Source organism: Tupaia chinensis, unplaced genomic scaffold (assembly GCF_000334495.1).
Source record: "Tupaia chinensis unplaced genomic scaffold, TupChi_1.0 Scaffold138416_1, whole genome shotgun sequence".
In the NCBI taxonomy this organism is placed as follows: domain Eukaryota; kingdom Metazoa; phylum Chordata; class Mammalia; order Scandentia; family Tupaiidae; genus Tupaia; species Tupaia belangeri.
Window position 1 is genome coordinate 241861 of NW_006198314.1, and position 5149 is coordinate 247009.

Here is a 5149-nt window from a genome sequence, read left to right on the forward strand (position 1 = left end):
TGGCAGAGGGCGAGAGATAGGGAATCAAGGATGAGAAAACAGGCAAAATATACAGGAAACAAGAAATGGAAAATTATTTGTTGACAATAACATATGTTGATGTCCTTGATTGAGCCAATATGCAGTGTATTCTGGATGGAAAAATCTCATTTTGTATAGTGTGATGATGTACAGTGAATGAATGTAAATAAATAAATAAAAAGGAAAAAAATATAAGAAAACTGGGCAAATAAATTGAATAGACAGCTCTCCAAGGAAGACATGAATGCCCAAAAGCCATACAGAAAAAAAAATGTTCAAAGCCTCTTGTCATAAGAGAAATGCAAATTAAAACAATGAAAACAGATAGCTTCTAATCTCTTCTCAAAAGAACTATTTGCCACAGCTGTAAATGTAGTTTTAAGAACAGTGAAGATTATGGTGAAAGACAGGTGAGAGGAAATTCAAGACATCAGCTAAATCGCAGACAGGATAGTTTGTAAGAAAGAAGCAGTAAGATAGCTGGGAGTAGCCCTCCTAGTGTCAGAAAAAACGTCAAACATTGACTTGAAAAGCTGTTCTTTCAAAGGAGCCAGAATTTGATTGGATTTATAAATAATGAGTTAAACCACAGGGCATTGTTGAAAACATTTGAACAATCAGCCTATAATTAGTGGATTCTAATATTGGGTCATTGGGAAAGTTATGGTACATTTTTGCATAGAAAAATACATCATGACTTTCCCAATGGCCTAATAGTTGAGTGTGATCTGGGAAAAAAAGAAAGAGATCCCTATCCAACCACTATTATCCCAAGGAAGTGTGAGCTGAGCCTCCTTGAGGAGTACCATTGGACTTTTAACACTTGGAGGGGAAATATACTTAAATAGAAGTAGTCAGTCACTAAACACATAAAAAAGGAAATAACAATATCAAGCCCAGGGGGTTGGAGGGGTGTGAATATCCAGAGTAGCTACAGTATATTATCTAAAAGTCCAATTTCCAACAAAATAATCATGACATAGAAAACAAAAAGCAAAATGAAAGAAGTAAATCAAGTCATATTAAAAAGACATTAAATGTAAATAGATTAAGCAATTAATCAAAAGGTAGATTTTTGACTTGGTGGATTAGGCTGGCACCATTTGGGGACTGAGACTGGTTGTGGGGGAGGGAAAAGCAGCAAAAAGGGATTATTCAAAGTACCCAAAACCTCCTCCTGGGATCAAAGCAGAGGTGCCTCTGATGGGGCAGAAGGTGACTAGTTTACACAGATAAGATCATCATCTAGGTTTTGGGTAAAAGGCCCCAGATATTTCACATGACCATTTTGAAATTGGCCTCAGAAGTTCATTTAAGTTGGCAAGAATCATCTCTGAAGTGACTCAATAGTAGTGAACAGTTCAATAACTTACTTTAAAAGAGACCCAGGCTTCTCTTCAGTATTTTGGTTCAAACAGATTATATAATTGGTTAAAATATTTCAGATGGTAGTATTTTTTTTTTTGGCCTCCCCTCAACTCTCCCCTATTGATGGTGTTCTTCAGCCAAAACTGTAAGATATGTTTTATTTGTGTACTGATACTGTTTAAATATTGCTGAAGTTTCATGGTAGTTTATTTTTACCTTTATTAAAAGTTTTAGGAATTCTTTTTACCTCAACCCTTTTGATGTCATAATGGGACAGCTTTTCTAAATGAAGAACTTTAAAACAGAAGTATGAGTAGCTAACTTGAAGTAACTCTATGTCAAATAATCACAGGTCAAATATCTTTGAGGAAGTTGGATATTATTTCAGAGGATATAAAAAAAAGGAAATCAAACTGGAAAACAAAAATTACAGAGAACCAACACCTTCTTGTGAAGTCCTGTTGGAATTTGTGGTTGAGACCTGTATTTTTTATTGTTTGATAGAGCTGTAAACTCAAGAGAGTGCCTGACAGGGACTTGCCATGAAATGTGGAAGCCGTGTTTCATGGAGTCACAGAGACTGAACATAAATAGTGCAGCATGATTTTGCTCCAGCCTGGCCTAATTTTCCCACTCCACTATCATCAACAAAATTACTTAATTTTGAGAAACTTTCTGGAAATTTTCCATGGACAGAAAATCATGATGTGAATTGTTGCCAACACAACTCCTCAGATTGCTTTGATTCTGCTATTGGACATCCTAAGGGAGGTAACTTTGGAAGGAAAGAAAAAAATGGATGGTGTACACATTGAAGAAATGTTACCAAAAACATAAATCCTCTAGAGGGATACCCTGGTGAAAGTTCCTGTTCTCATAATAGTATTTTACATTCTAGGAAAATTCAAGGACTACATGAAAACAACATACCTAACAATGAAACTGAGAGGAAAGAAGACAAGAGAAAACACAAACAGTTTGAGGCTGAGGATTTTCTCTTTAAATACAATAGACGAGAGAACAAAATCAGAATAAATCTTTAGGTGCAGGTATATGGGACCTACACATCCAGACACATACCCAACCAGAAAATTTTCCCAAGCTCCTCTCTTAGAACATCCTCCAAATCCTAAATATAGATCTCCAAGTATGCTAGTCATTAGGAAAAGTAATATGAAAGACTTAAAGCTATCTGGATTTCCAGTAGTAGGAAATCTACAGTCACAGCCAGTTAAGAATGAAACTGGTCCAAGTGTTTATAAAACCTTAGTCCTTAAACCTGCTGCTCCACCTACAAACCCTACACAATGGAAAAGGCAAACTAAATAAAATAAAGTTGGGACTTCTTTTCCTCATGAGTCTACATATGGGGTTGCCAACTTTAATGTTTTTAAATCAACTCAGAAGAATTTTAGTCCATCAACAAATTCAGTAAAAGAGTGTAATCACTAAATTACTTATTCACCTGTTGATAAACATAATCAGCAGCCTCATCTAACCAAACTTTCACGAATGCACACTGATAAGAATTAATTTTTCGAAAGCCTTAAGAAGAGACAGAGTAAAAGAGGAACATGAAGATGAAAGCCATGCTGGTTCAGAGATTGATGACAACTCACCTAATTTGCATAACAGGAGTAGTACTCACCAAGAAAGGGATATAAACAGAAACTTTGATGAAAATGAAATTCCTCAGTCATTACCCAGTAGATCATTTGGTCTTCAACTTTCCTACAAACTAATGTTCTCTCAAGTTCACTTTAGGTAGAACACAGATTGTTAAAGGACATGGGTGTCAGGAAGACAGTGAAAATGATGAAACATGCTCTCAACTGAGGATGAAATGAGAAAATTACAAGTTATTAGTGAACAGATACAGAAGAATGGTCTGAGAAAAAAACGGTATTTTGAAAAATAGCCTGAACTATGACTTCACATTTGGACCTTGGAAAAACAGCACAGCACTTTCATTTCCACAATTCAAAATGATGACATAGACACAACTAGCAGTGACACATCAGATGATTACGATGTGTGGAGAATTTCCTAACAGCTTTAGGAATTTTAGTATATATCTCATATAGTTTTATGTGACTTGTAAAAATGAACAACTATAATTTCTGTAGTGAAATACCCCATTATAAGATGATTCTTGAGAGATGGACTTCAACATGAAGAAAACCAAGAATGTTATGTTGGGCTGTATTGGACATTATTTCTTTGTAAATGAATGTTGTAGAAATGATGACTTTGGTTGATCCAAAATTGACTTTCTCCAGCACTGCAGCATTTCTATGACTTGCAATATTATGATGTAACAAATGAGATTTTCTCATTTAATAATAAAAAATATTGTTTTGTTGGGGAACAACAGGTGGCATGGTGGTTAAGGTGCTGAACACTCTCACATGGCCAACCTCAGTTTGAGTCCTGGACCTGGTGGCTTGCTTTCTCACTTCTCTCTCTCTCTTCTCCTCTTGTCTCTGTGTGTGTGTGTGTGTGTGTGTGTGTGTGTGTATGTGTGTGCGTGTGTGTTTGTTTTTCTGTGGTCAAATTAAAATAAATGAATGTATAAATAAAATTAAATAATTATTTTTAAAAAATGGTTTGTTTTGCAAAGCTTCTGAAATAAAATGTCCACATCTTAATGAAAAAGGTAGCTTACGCTGTTTGCTTGCAGAGTTATATTTTTATTGTACAATGAAAGTCCTCAAGTCCATTTGTGCACACCCCCCAAAACAAAATAAAAACAGAAAAAAAAAATAAAAGGAAAATGTAGTATGTTGGCTAAAACTGGAGCAAAGTTCACTAAAATCTTAATTTTCTGAACTCAACTGTTGTATAAGTAACTTTTTAAAACATAAATTGCTCTTTATGTGCTCTTAGTGAAGTATGTATTTCAGGAAAGACTTGCCACACTTTCTCCTAAAATTTTAAGAGATGATTTTGAAGAGCTTTATTGGGCATGTTGTCAGATCAGGATTTTCAGAGTTAATGGAAAAAGACTCTTGTGGGAAAATCTATTTTAATAAATTATTACAAATTCAGAAAATTGATCACGCTGACTAGATCTGTCCACAACATGGAAAAGCAAACTGGATTTTAAGAACATTGTCATTTCCTGTAATTTTCAAGGCTTTAGTCTCTAAACACAACCTGCTTTATTATTAAAACAAAATTATACTTTATTAAAGATAGTGATTGGGACCAGCAGTTAGTGTAATAGCTATGTTACTGAACTCCCATGTAGTCAACCGCGGTTCGTGTCCCAGACCCAGTGGCTTAAAACTCACACCGGGCATGTGTACGTGTGTGCCCAAGATCCTGAGAGGAGAACAAAGAAGAAGGAATTGTGGTGTGGCCATCCTCCCTTGGGGGTGATTTCTCGCTTTCTATCTCTCTGTCTGTCTCTGTCTGGCGAGCACACTCACACTATAGCAAAAACCTCTCCAAAAAAAAAAAAAGATAGTGATTACTTTTTTGAGGTTAGAAAAAGAAAACTAAGCTTTTTAATTATTAAATGTACAAGTTTATTGAATAAATGTTAAACAAAAAATTAAAAGACCAATTTTTTTTTATTTTAAAAATCCAACTATATCTACAGGAGATTATTTTTATGAATTATTTAATTTTTATATGTTATTATTTAATTTAACCAGAGAGTAATACAGAGAGAGTGAGAGAGAAAGTGAGAAAGAAAGCCACCAGGTCCAGGACTCAAACTGCAGTTGGCCATGTGGGAGTCTGGCACCTTAACCCA

General features: G+C 35.0%; 1 pseudogene; it reads left to right on the forward strand.

Annotated features, from left to right (window-relative positions):
- LOC102481909 (vasculin-like) overlaps nt 1-3702 on the forward strand; it is a 7660-nt pseudogene extending 3958 nt beyond the window's left edge.
- The last annotated feature ends 1447 nt before the right edge of the window (nt 3703-5149 follow it).